Consider the following 15,131-nt stretch of genomic DNA (forward strand, 5'->3'; position numbering starts at 1 on the left):
TCACAAAATTTGCATTTATTTATATTTTAATTTCTCTGTTTACATTACTATGATTTGATCAGCTCGTTGCTTTACTTTATCTACGAAAATAGAAAGCAGCCATTAATGAATGTTTACTCTTTCTGTTACGAAGTGAGTTTGTAAGCAGGTCAATGACTGATAAATTGTTTTTACTGTGTCTATAATGATTATCTTTTTTTTTTCTCAAAGATTTGTTTTCATCCATACTTTAAAATGTGTTCTGAATATTTCTGTGTAAAACTGCTCTTTTAAACTTTTAGCATCTTTATTGAGGTGCAATTTTATGCAATATTAAAGGAATACAGTTTTTCTATACATCCATTTCTAAGCCCATATAATTAACATGTCAATCATTCTAAGTACTTCCTGGTATCTCTTTGTTGTCATCTACCTCTGTTCCTACAAGTATGGGCTTTAATTCTTCTACTTGTCTTCTATCATAATAGAGATTGTATAAAACCTAAGATTTAAGTATAAAACTTAAGTATAAGGCAGCTGGAGAGATGGCTCAGTGGTTAAGAATACTGGTTACTTTTTTGCAGAGGACCTGAATTCAGTTCCCAATACCCACATAGTGGATCACAACTGTCTGTAATTAGACTTTGGGGATTTGACACCCTCTTCTAATGTCGTGCCTTGTCTCTGGCCAGCATAAGGTGTACACTTTGCTAAATTTTTGTTGTTGCTGTTTGTTTGTTAATATAAATTTTTTATTAAGAAAAATTTTCCATTCATTTTACACACCAATCAAATATCCCCCTCTTCCCTCCTCCCACCCTCCCAGCTTCCCCATCCCAGAAGATTTTTTTTAAAAGAAAGAAAATTATAAATAAAACAGCTCCACAGAAAATTGAATTCCCAGACCTATCAGCTCTTTGCTGCCATCATAAAATCTGATTGTTAGGGAATGAGATCTTGAGATTGAGAATGGCATACACAAATCCATAAAAATCGATGTATTCAAAGTTCATGATCTCCAGATTTACCAGGTCTCTCTGGAACTGCAGAAGTCATTTTGCCTGAATTATAGAAGCATGCACACCCTGGCTTGTGCTTAAAGATTAAGAAGCACCTTCTGCCATACAAGGTGACATGCTTCCCCAAAGGATGTACCCTTGTCATTCTTCCTGGCTACCAGACAGATAGCTAAACTCAAATGTCAACATTACTGTGGTAGGAAGGCACTATTTCTGCAGGAACCAAAGAAGCTTAATGATCAATCAACATATTCTGCCTAGAGGTTGAAAAATAGGCATAGAAATGGATTTGAGGTTTCCAGGTAAGGGAAAGATGTCTTCCTGGGAGGATTCTCCAAGATAGCAAAAGTCAACACACAGCAAATAATATATTAAAATGTTGCCAAGATGACTATTGTTAACATACAGGAAATGATTTCTTGAAATATCTGTGGCAGAATGAGAAAATAAGAAAAAGAAAAGTAAAAACAATCAGAAATGCATTACTATAGATTGAAATTTGCATACAATAAGACATCCCATTAGATTCCTGAAAGAAAGTGTTAGAAAGCACCTTGCTGATGTGATAAGGAACAGACTGCAGATAACAGAATCAGCATCTTTGAGGGGCCCGGGGGTATGCTTTTCTGCTGTACAGGCTTGGGAATCAAAGTTGTTATTTGAGACCTGTCATGATTTACCTGACTACTTGGCAAAATCCCAGTTACAACGTTATCAAGCATGCAGTAAATTCCTCATGACAACCAGAAGGACCAGATCCAAATTAGTCACTAAGATGTTTAACAGAGAGTAGTGTCTTTCTAGGGGCAAATCTGATAGAAATGTGAAAAGAAGGCTACCTAACATATAGAGTCAAAAGCAATCAGGTTCAGATGATCGGTGTCTAACAGATCTCTCTTCAGTGGAAACCATGGTTCCTTACACAAATTTCAAATAAGAGACTTCTATGAGAAAAAACCTAGAACATCATTCTCCCCTACTCCTTCATTTCCACCTCTTGTTTCAGTCTACTTTTCTCCCACCCACTCACATACCATTCTGCTTTCCCTCAGGTCAGATTTTCACCTGCCTTATCCCAAGTGTCACATTTCTTCCTGTTCTATGCCTATATAGAACTCAGCAACTTTGCCTGCAATTTATGTGCAATTACCCTCTGACATTCATGGGTTTCCTGCCCATCATTATCCCCCATATTTTAATCACTGCTACCCATCCTAACTTATTGATAATGGTCTCAGCCTCAGGGTGCTTTCCATTAAAATGTTATCAGATATTTTAACCATATGTCTAACACCCCCTTCTTGCTTCTCAACAGTTTTTCTTTACATATGAAATATTTTTGTATCATTTGAAGAAACATACTGAATAGCATTTTAGAAAGAAAGCTCTGGAATTTACCATATTTTATAAAATCATTGAACTTAGTTTTATAAGTAAATATAATTGAGTAAATGCAGTCTGTTACACATTAATTTGCACAAACATCCAAACTTCCTCACTCTTAGACAATTAGAATAATTAAGAGTACAAAAACAGAAGGAAGAACAAAGTTGTTACTTCACAACATACAGTGTCCAACTCTAACAACAAGTAAACAATGCACCTCCTGGCAAAGTGTTTTGCACAGAAACATCATAGTTTTATTACACTTAGAGATAATCACCTAGTGTTGTCATTGCTACTCGTGAAGATTTCCCATGGTACTTAACAGCCAAAGGAAGAACAACATTTTAGATATTATACTGGTATATTTTTGCAGGGTGATGGGATATGAAAGTAACTTCTCTGTGGGTATAGGTAGCCTTGTAGGGTTATCTAGGAAATACTGTAGTCAGCTAAATGAAAATATCTATGGAAAATGTATCATAGTAGGAATCAATAAAATAGTTCAGGTTGTGAACTAGAATTTTCCCTGAGTATCTATGAATGGATTTGCCTTTAGACCACTGAGATTTGGGTACCAAATCCATGAATGCTCAAGTCTTAATATCAAATGGCATAATATTTGCATATGACCTACATAAATCTCCCTGTAGGTTCTACAAGCTCTGTAGATTGCACATAATATATAATACAATGTAAATGATATTCAAATAACTTTTATCTTGTATTCTTTTAAATGATAAAAAAATGAAGTGTCTATATATTAAGTACAGCAGTAAATTTTTTTCCTGAATTTTTTTTTTTATTTTTCGAGACAGGGTTTCTCTGTGTAGTTTTGCGCCTTTCCTGGGACTCACTTGGTAGCCCAGGCTGGCCTCAAACTCACAGAGATCCGCCTGCCTCTGCCTCCCGAGTGCTGGGATTAAAGGCGTGCGCCACCACCGCCCGGCATTTTTCCTGAATATTTTTAATACAAGGTGGCTCAATCCACATATGGAGCATAGCAGATAAAGAAGGTTGACAACAGAGTTTTAAATTTAAGGATAAGTTCTGGAGATACTCAAGGAATCTACAAGGCTCCTGCCCCAACTTCTTTGCCAATAATTCAGCCACTTACCCACAGAAACCAAATAGTGGTAGTGCAGTTAATTATTTAGCTTTAAATTATGTGACTAGGAAGCACAGGTGAGCACTATTGTGAAAAAACTATATTACTTTAGGGTTACATGATTAACATGACAGGTGGGAAAGGAGTCATCTGGCAATAGCATTTTTCCCCTTGAAGTCATTCAAGGATGGACTCAACAAGTTAATGCAGCATCTGAATGTTCTATAAAGAATTTTGCATTCAGGCAATATTTTTTATCACAACCATCTATCCGATAATAGAGTGTAAGAAAAGGAGCTGTCTACAGTAGTAATATAACTAGTCTCAAGAAAATCTGAAACCTATGCTGCTTTCCCAGTCTTTTGTATCTAATACCAATTTCACCTATTTGTGCTCAACCAAAATTGTGGTTGTGAACACTCTGAATTGTTCTTGTTCTCAACACCAACACTGATGAGTAAAATTATGTTTGCGTAACAAATAGCATCATGGCTGCTCGATAAATGATGTATTCTAGCCTCAAATATGTGCACATAATAAGCAATAACTATTCAAAACCACAATTTCATCAAAAGGGTGAGAGAAACAACTGGGAACCACACATGTCACCAAGGTGTATGAAACTCTGAATAATCTTTGTGTGGATAAAATAATAAAGGTACATGTGGGTGGGTTTGATTTATTATACACTCCCACTTAAGACCTTGTTGTAACATATGAATCTAGCAATTAGATTAGTCATGCATTATAGGATATATATATATTCCTTTCATAAAAACTCAATCTTATTGCTATTACTCTCTCATGTAAGTAAACCAGAGGACATTGCAATCATTTTTAATAAAAATACTTACATTACTGTCTGACAAGAGATTTGGTGCTATTTATGCCTCTTCAGATGTAGATAGAAGATTGCTGCTTACCTTTAGTTTCTGTGATTTCTACGAACATTAAGCTCAATTAAATCTTGTATTACTGGAAAAATGACTCAACAGGCAAAAGCATGTTGAAGTGAATCAAAATGAATGTATGCATCATAACATCTTCCTGTGTATTTAGTCTAGCGATTAATAACACCACATTTTAAGTTAGAAATCCTTGCAGCACCAACACACACAAGGTAACATCATTTGTTTGCTTTGTGCTTGTTTGAAACAGAGCCTCATTTTGTAGCCTGACTGGCTCAGAACTAACTATGTAGTCTAGGCTGTCCTTGAATTCATAGAGCTTCACATGCCTCATTCTCCTGAATGCTGCAATTAGAAACATTCAGTAACATACTTGGCTATCAGGTAACCTTGAAAATAACTTTGGAGAACAGCCATACAGTAAACAGTTATGCCACATCATTGATTGTAAGTGTTTTTTACAGATGCCCCAGACATCTGATGAGCATTTTTGTCCTGTAGTTACCCAAGAAACAACTTTGGAGACATGTACTTGTAATTGAGTAAGTAAAAGAGATGAATCTATTTATCTAAATACTTGAAAGAATCATAAAAATCCACAATGCCCAATGGAGACCTTTAGAAATAATGAGATATTTTAACTTGGGAATTGCTAATAAGTCAATATAAAGTACATGAAACTTTCCTAGGTCATACTCTAGCAGGCAGGATAAAATTTGTCATTTATGACAAACCTAAAAAAAATTAAAAAGTATATCCCAGAATAAACCCAATGAGGGATGCACAAGTTCTTTCTGGAAAAAAGTGTAAAACTTTAATGAGGGATGTAAAAGAAGACAAGTAAATGGGTATCTATTTCTAGTTCGTGAATAAGAAAATGCCAGGTAGTTAAAAATGACAATTCTACAAGTCACACCATTTTTAATCTCTAAAAAAATCCTTGGAGGTTGTCATTGCTATTGTTTAGTGTGTGTTCATGTATACAAATTTATAAAGTTAAAAAGACAGAGAAAACTGAATAAAATAACATAAAATCTAAATGCTGGATTGCCAGTTATCAAAGTATGTAGCAAAAAAAAAAATTACAGATGAAATAGCATCCAGAATCTGAAAATAATATAGAGATGGTAATTGATTTTTTTAAAAATCATGAATATTTATCTTTAGCATATTGCAAAATAGCATTGAAAATCAGTGATGAAAATATGGATTATTAAAATAATTGTCATTATTTTAAACTAAAAATAATATCTTGCTTATTGTTATATATTAAAATACATTTCAAATAGTCTAAATATTTTAAATGGTAAAAGTAAAATTAAAGAAAATCTTTTCATAGTAAGCAAATACTTAACTGATACTCAGTTTAACCATAATTTTCGTGGAAAAGTCAGTAATTTATTCTGCCTTATACATTTCAATGTATCAAGAACTAAATAAGAAGAAGCAGAACTCAATTAAACTGAAATTTAAAATTTAGTAAATAGTAACCAAGCAAATGATACACATATGATGCATTATTATGAAGGTATAATTCTATTTAACAAAGCAGCTATAATTCTGTAGTTTAAAATGTAGAAAACTACACATGAAGATTGTAAGGTTTGCGTGTTCCTTTCTCAAATGTTTTAAAATTTGCAGCCAAGATAGGTTCTCGGGCTTTAAGAATCTACAGATTAGAGTAATATAAAACAATTGTAACCATACATTTGGTGGCAGAGGCCAACACAGATTTCTAAAATCTTTCAGTCTGGAAATTTGAAATGGGTTTCATGGGATAGTATTCAGGTGTCAGTGTAGTGGGTAGCCATTCCAGATTTGATCTGGAAGTTCCAACCCCCACTGAGGCTCAGTAACTGTTACGCCTACATGGCGGGGCCAAGAGAGGACCCTGAAGATCCGAGATCCAGATGGGCCAGGTCTCTTGGTTCCTGGACCCAGGACGCTGGAGGTAGACCAAGCAGAGTTCTCCAGAGAACACCACCGGACTGCGTTACACCTTTCCCAGACCCTGCAACCTATCCCTTCTCTTGTAAGTTACCCCACAAAATAAACCTTCCTTTTAACTACGTTGAATGGCCTTAATAATTTTCCCAATATCTGGCACCCAATGTAGGGCATGAACCCACGACCCTGAGATTACAGAGTCCCATGCTCTACTGACTGAGCTAGCCAGGCATCTATATCTCTATCAATCTGGAAAAGTTGTGGTTCTAATTCAATTATAAACCAAGCTGGCTTTGTAGATGGAATTGGCTCACTCCTTTTCTAAACCCAAGCATAGTGCTAAAAGAAAAGGTTGAGAGATTCTTCAGTCCCATATCAGAAGAGCCCTCAGTGTGGGTCAGAAGGAAACCAATAAAAAGGGACCATTGTCTTCAATATTCTAATTCTCTCTATGCTTACCCTTGATTTCTCAGAATCCTTTTTTAGATGTCATGTCATCTTTAAATCCAAACTTTCCATTTTGATAAAAAATAAGTTTTTCCAATAGCAATCTCTGAAGTCTCCAGAAGGATGATGGGGCCCCAACAATAACTCGACCCAATCCAGAATGATGCCATGGTAATCATCATCATACTTCACTTCTTGCCAGAATTTCAGACAATCTTACCCATTACTCTGAGACTTGCGGCAGAATCTACAATTAGTCTAACTGAGATTTAGCTATCTGAGCTTTCTTACAGTATCCAACAGAGATACTATCACCCCCTAGACAGCAGGAAGCAATTCTAAGAAAACAACACCCCTTCTCCCTAAGGTTTCATATTTCTCAGGGTTATGGATAATGGTTACAGGGTTGGGGGTTGAAGAAAATATTAGATTCAGTACTCTCCTTAAGAAAAGAAAAAGTATCTCAAAAAAAAAAGGGAAAAGAAGAAATGGAATGGATAGGTGTGGTAGTATTGTGTTCACCAAAATATTGTGTACTCTAATAAATTTATCTGGGGTCAGAGAACAGACAGCCACTAGATACAAAGGCTAGAAAATGGTGGCACTCACACCTTTAATCCTAGCATTCCAGAGATAGAAATCCCTCTGGATCTCTGTGAGTTCAAGGCCACATTGGAAATAGCCAAGCATGGTGACACACGCCTTTAATCCCAGAAAGCCAGCCTTTAATCCCAGGGAGTGGTGGTAGAAAGCAAAAAGATATATAAGGCGTGAGGACTAGAAACTAGAAGCATTCGGCTGGTTAAGCTTTCAGGCTTTGGAGCAAAACAGTTCAGCTGAGATTCATTCTGGATGAGGACACAGAGGCTTCCAGTCTGAGGAAACAGGACCAGCTGAGGAAATGGCAAGGTGAGATAGCTGTGGCTTGTTCTGTCTCTCTGATCTACCGGCATGGACCCCAATAACTCGCCTCGGGTTTGATTTTATTAATAAGAACTTTTAAGAATCCTGCTACAGATAGGTATAAGATATTATGGTAGATTATTGTATATACTAGTAAACAAATTTAGTAAAATAGCAGCCTTAGATAATTTGCACTGTTATGGATTCTTATATGTTGATAAAATGTAAACTACTTTTATATTCTTGTTTAAGATAATTTGTATATTGATACAAATACAGAACTATATTTGTTATAATGTATATATATTTCTACTCTTATTTGAAATATTTGTATATTGATACAAATGTAAATTTATATCTGTCATACTGTATGTATGTTCTACTTCTGTTTGGGATATTCTGTATATTGATATATATTTAAGATTATTGTCATATTGCATATTGCACTATACATTCCTACCTCCATTATAAATATCCTGTGTATTGTCACAATTTTGAAGACATCGTCTTTTATCATACATTTGCTTATAGACTGTTTACCTTGTTTACAGGAAGCTTTAGTCCTTAGGTTATTAAGGTAGATAAGACTTATAGATTTATAGTCACCTATGTTTGTCATCTATATAGTTAGGTTAGTTAGCTTATCCAGATTCACAGTTAACATAGGTCGGATGGACAAGTAATCTTCAAACACTTCATGGACCTAGAGAATATGGCATTTAAATTACTTAGAATTCTGTTGATGTGAGACACAATTGCTCCTGGCAGCACCAATTTGATCCTGAGAGAATGTTGGGCTTCTAAGACATTTCCATTTGGAAGTTTGTCTTCTTGGCACAAAATGGCCTATTGGGCAAAGAACTGCCCTTGCCTCAACTGCTGACATTATGGATGGTATCCTTCTGGACAAGCAGGACACAAGGAAAAGTGACTTCTGAACTCTGCCAAGACAGGGTAAGATGGCCTTTCAGAATTCCTGCTTCTGAAAATGGTCTGTCACATACTCTAGGCCTGTAGCCAATTTGAATGCAACAACAATGCTGAGAAACATTAGGTGACTGACCAGGCTGTCAGCTGTCTCTGTCTACTCTTGCAAGATTCCCTAAAGTTGCTTGCATCCATCTTCCATTTCTCAGGTACCATTATATTCCTTCTCAGGTCTTTGATGGGATTGAAGACTAGCAGTTATAATTACAACTTAGTATATATATAATATCTTAGAACATATGAAGTATTAGATTCAGGTTCTTTAGGATAGGACACCTTTGGAATTATCTTTGTAACATGTATTTACCTATGCTCTAGACTTCTCTGGATTTTAGTATGTGTTTCTTGTTTGATATTGTTCGCATTGGTTGTAGTTCCATCTTATCTAGGTCATTATCCCTTATTATTCCTGGATAATATTTGATAACCATTCCTTTGCATGTAGTCTTTTATTAGGTTAGAACCTTCTTATTTAGACAAAAGGGGGAGATGTAGTGGGTAGCCATTCCAGCTTTGATCTGGAAGTTCCAACCCCCATTGAGGCTTTGGTAACTGTCACACCTACAAGGCAGGGCCAAGACAGGACCCTGAAGACCCAACATCCAGATGGGCCAGGTCTCTTGGTTCCTGGACCCAGGACGCTGGAGGTAGACCAAGCAGAGTTCTCCAGAGAACACCACCAGACTGTGCTACACCTTTCCCAGACCCTGCAAACTATCCCTTCACTTGTAAGTTACCCTACAAAATAAACTTCCCTTTTAACTATGTGGAGTGGCCTTAATAATTTCATCAATATGTCAGAGAAATGATTCTTTATGTAAATTCTAAAAAATAGTTCATCTCTTGCCCCTTTTCAGGGAGCAGAGGTCACCTTCTTTCTTTGGTCATGTGAACACAAAGGAAGTGGTCAAGGACTGTAACAACCAATCTGTATATCTCTCATTCTAACTTCTCTTCTTGAAGCTTTTTCCATTTTAAATGACCTTGTAATTACACTGAAATCTTTCTGGTAGTCTAGGGAAATCGTGCCATATCCAGACTTTTACTCTGATACATCTGTAAGACTGTTCTTGTTACATAAGATAATACCAATAAGAAGTCCAAGGATTAGGTTATGAACATCTTTGGAGGGGTTAAGTTTTTCTCTTACCATTTCCTGTATGTCTAGGATATCTTTATCCCCCCCCCATCTCATCTGTGTGTGCACGCATGTGTGGTGTGTGTTTCAATCTTTTACTGTCCCCAAAGAACACAGAGCTTTTTAGTTCTATAACCCATAAAAACAAATTCAAATGATTGTGTTTTTTAAAAAAAAAACACATACATTGAACTTGCAGAGTTTATCATTCTTATTATTGCCCATTCTGGTAACATATTTTATTCCTGTTAACAGGCAACTTCAACAATCCACTGTTTAACTTGTTCATGTGAAATAAAGGAATCTAAACTATAAAGACTCTTAGATTTCAGCTAAGGGCCGGAAACTTGAACCAGGACTCTCTGGCTTTATCAGCTTGTTCTGACTGGAATGGCAGTGTAGGCAGAAAAGAGAGGTAATGTTCTCTACCCAGACACTAAAGGCACATTTAAAGTTGTATTCAATCCTGCTGGGTGTTATGTGGAATGCTTTCTCTGCGATTTCTATGTTCACTTGCATTGTGGATAATTAAAACCCACATATAATATGAAATTCATTTACTCAGATGGTACTTACATAACATCTACTTTATATTAGATATAGTGTGAGGAGATAGCTTCTACAACAGAAGCAACATGAATGGGAAAATGTATAGTGATAAAAGATCAATTCTGAGATCAAATAGGAATATTTTGTTTCTCCAAGGAGCTTGAACTGGGTAGAGAAAATCATAGTCAGACTTCCGTTGGACCACAAGTTACCAAATAATGACTGTGAGACTTAATTATTAAAGCTTGGCCTTGTCTTAGCGTTGTTCCAACTAACTCTTATAGCTTAAATTAACCTGTTTGTATTAGTCTAGGTTCTACCATGTGGCTCATTACCTCTCTTGAGTTAAGTACATCCAACTTCCTCTGTGTCTGGCTGGCAAATCCCCTGCACCCCAGATTTCTCTTAGAGTTCCTGTCTCTCTCTCTCTTTCTGGAAGTCCCACTTATCCTCTCCTGCCTAGATATTGGTCATTCAGCTCTTTATTAAACCAATCAGAGGATTTTTTAGGCAGGGGAGGTAAAAGAGAGATACATCTTCATGCAATGCTATCAAATATCCTGCAACAGGAAATAAAATGAAGAGAAAATTTTTTATTTGGCTCCATAAACACAATCATTATGGTATGAAGCTTCTATCACTTTCCTAGGCCCCATTCAACATGATTAATATTTTTTAGGTTCCTTAATAGCATTGGTCTTAGCAGTCTATTTAGCATATTCACATATATTGTAAGATATACCCGTAATAGGAAGTATAAACTCCATTATTCATCATCATTTTTCCCTCCAACACTGTTTTTTTTCTTGGACTTGTAATTTTACTGAATTATACTATTGTCATTCTTCCTACATAGATGAAGTTAATCTTCATTCTTAACCCCCCTATCTATCCTCTCAACCAGCCAAGGTATGGCTGAGAAAAATGGGTCAGACTCATATTTAAATAATTCTAAAATGTATTAATGATGGGATCTCTTTTACTTTCTCTTGTTTCTCTTTCTCTCCCTCTCTCTCTCATCTATCTCTATCTCTATCACTCTGTGTGTGCTTCTCTCTCTCTCTCTCTCTCTCTCTCTCTCTCTCTCTCTCTCTCTCTGTGTGTGTGTGTGTGTGTGTGTGTGTGTGTAGCATAGGCAACGTAGAGATATCACAAAAAATAATACAATGTCTATCTCAGGGCTCTTTACCACCACAAGCATAAAAATTGTGCCCTAATAGAGTTCCATAAGTGGTAGCTTTGATTGAGTATATAAACATTTTAGGTGCTCTGACAGGTAGGTATCCATGATGTTAAATAGCCTGACTTCACTGTCCCATTGAAGAGCATTAGGTACATTCAATCAGAAGCCGAGTCATTTGTCTGATCTGTATAGATCCATCTCCCATGTAAATGTGCAGGTAGAGAAGGGAGAAGAGTGGTTATTAGAATGTCAAGTGAGAACACAGAGTCAAGCACATTTACTTTGCCACCAACTCTTGTCAATGTCTGTCTTCCAAATTCCTGTTGTCTCCCAGTGTTTCCACCTTGACACTTTCATGACTATTGTAATGTAACTTTTATTTTTTCTAAAGTTGTCACTAAATGGTTACCTCTTACATTAGAATGAACTTTTCAAAATGCATGCATAATCCCACCCCTTCTGCTATATAAAAGACATCAGTGTTTTCCTGTTTTCAGTGGTATAAATATCAGAATCCTTAACATGCCCCATCCTTGGTAGAATCTTTTGTTTTCTCATCCTACCTAAAACTACTCATTGCCCTTCAGTTTATCAGTCAGTCCTCTTAGAACTTTAGAAATTCACCACGAGCCCTCATTTTGTTCATAAGAAAGTTTCTTTCTTCTTTATTTTAACACTTGTATCTGGGAAGAAAAATAAGTCAGTGATAATATCTCCCATGACCTCTATTCTAATAACCCTCTCAACAGGTCTCACTGCTCCCAAAGGTGAAAACCTTCACAGAGATGTCTTAACTACATCCTGTTTTACAAACAGGAATGAGCATGTCTAAAGTGAAAACAAACCACGAGGAAAAGGAAGTTTGCCTGAGTTATTGACAAATGGTCAGGAAGACCATGAGGAGGTTTTAGTGTTAGATGAGTATAGAAAAGTAGTCAGAAGTCCACAAAAGCCTGATTGGGATACAAACCTGGTCAAGTGTATGGTTACTGGAGAGATGGAATACTTTGTAGAGCTTTTGTGTCAAAGAAATAAATACCTACGTGGTATTAATTTTTTAAGGTTTTGTTTCCTTGTGACTTGTTCTAGATGTTTATTGTCTTATAAGTGAATGATGATGAGGAGAAGGATGGAGATATGATTTGAAGACTGCGATTAGGACTTGAATAACCTGCTGTCAAACTTTCTTCAAAGTTCAACTGAAAAGCTAATGTCAATTCTTTTTCCAAATGTCCCATTTTAATTGCTTTCTTGAATCCTTCAGATAAAAAGGATTTCCATTTCTACTTTAGGCAACAGATTTATGGATATAATGAATAATTTTACCTTTCCAAATTTTACACAGCTGAATATAAGCAGAAATTGAGTATTATAAAAAAAAAATCAACTATCTAAATCTAGTATAAAGTTCTTCAGTAATTAAAAAATCAGTGACAGTTTTCTTATAGTACAGATATGTTTTTCAATATGGTAGATGTGATTAAGAACCTGGAACTTATGCAGGGACACTCGGCTCAGTCTGGGAGGAAGGGACTGGACCTCCCTGGACTGAGTCTACCAGGTTGATCGCAGTCCTTGGGGGAGGACTTGTCCTGGAGGAGGTGGGAATGGAGGGTGGGCTGGGGGTAAGGGGAGGGGGTGGGAGGGGAGAGAATAGGGGAACCCATGACTGATATGTAGAACTGAATGATATTGTAAAATAAAAATATATATATATATAAGAAAAAAATAAAATAAAATAAAATAAATAAAAAATTTAAAAAAAAAGAACTAGAAGTCAGTGTAAGCCTTCCACAGATAAAAGAAAAATGGTCTAAACTATGAAAACAGGCAAAGTACTGTGATACTGACAGACATTTCCATGTGTCTTTTGTTTTACCATTCTTCTGAAAAATAACTTGAAATTATTTTAGTAATGATAAAAATACACATGGTGAGGGAAAATCCTTATCATCAATGTTCTGGTTCTAACAAGCAAAATAGGAAAATATTAAATATTTGATAGCAATCGATTGATTAGCTGAAATACATGCAATCACCTGATAAAATTGTAAGAGACTTATGAAAGTATTTAAAAGTCTGTTTTTATAATTTTATACTTTTAAGATACTTAAATGAGGTTAACATTTGTTATATAGTGACAAAAACTATATATTAATAGTAAATATAGCAAGACTTCACATGCATCCCCACAAGTGGTACAGAATATGTCTAAGTAAATAATATATGCATAGGCATGTCTAGCTTCATTTGAGCATGTAGCTATAAATATACTTTGTCAATGACCTTATCAACAACTTAGAAAGATGATTATTTACATTTCATCTTTATAAAATGAATGATGTGTAATAAATATGACCTTATAAGCAACTTAGAATGGAAGATATAGAAACTGCTGTAGATATTGCTCTATATAAATAAAACACTGATGGCCAGTGACCAGACGGGAAGTATAGGTGGGACAAGGAGAGAGGAGAATTGGGGAAACAGAAAAAAGGAGGGAGAGACACTGCAGCCACCGCCAGGACAAGCAGCATGTAAAGACGCCGGTAAGCCACAAGCAATGTGGCAAGGTATAGATTTATAAAATTTGGTTAATTTAAGATATAAGAACAGTTAGCAAGAAGCCTGCCATGGCCATACAGTTTATAATATAAGCGTCTGAATGATTATTTTATAAATGGATTGTGAGACTGCAGGCCTTGGTGGAACCTAGAGAGAAGCCCTCCAGCAACAAGAAACTGTTTTTAAAAGTTATGCATTTTATTTCATTAGAAATATCATTGATTCCCCACTGATAAATGTTTTGAAATATCCTTATTATCTGCATGGGATGCTAAATATATTTTCATATTATAATATATCCTGGTTATTTGTTTTGAGTTTAATTTGAAATTACACTTATATACTTTCTGCATATGTGTGTTGTTTAGAGAATAACTTGTAATGACTACTTCTCTACTATCAACCATGTGGGATCTCGGGATCAAAGTTAGGTCATTAGGTTTGGGGCCAAGTACATTTATCTCCAGAGTCATCTTGTTTTTGATAAAGTCATAATGGTTAATATATTAGTGATTTTAAAGGTGAGAACTGATAGGACATTTTGTAATTTTTAAAATAATAAATATATTATTTTCATTTAAAAAATTATTATTTAAATAATATTTTCAGTTCTTTCAAAGTGTATAGCATAATTCCTTTTTTTTAATGTTTCAGAGTTGGCACAAATACTTTTGAGAGTACAAGAATTTTTGAAAAGTTGAATTGTATGAAATGTTTCTAATGAATGACAGTATTTTTATTCCATTGGAGAATTCTTGAAGATAAAAGGCACCATTTTGCCATCAGAACTGTTATTGTCTACAAAGACTGTATTGTGGAAATGGATTAAAAAATTCTTTGATATATCTTTTCATATGTATACTTAAGAGAAAAAGACTGCACGTATTGGAAGTCTATTGCAGCTACAGTACTGACATCTCATAAAAAAGGGTAATCAGAAAGATCTAAGTTAGAGTATTCAACTTCATGTTCACTATGACAACAGAGGACAATGTCCCTTTCTACTTTTTAAATA

The sequence above is a fragment of the Peromyscus maniculatus genome, chromosome 5 (genome assembly GCF_049852395.1).
Source record: "Peromyscus maniculatus bairdii isolate BWxNUB_F1_BW_parent chromosome 5, HU_Pman_BW_mat_3.1, whole genome shotgun sequence".
NCBI classification, from domain to species: Eukaryota; Metazoa; Chordata; class Mammalia; order Rodentia; family Cricetidae; genus Peromyscus; species Peromyscus maniculatus.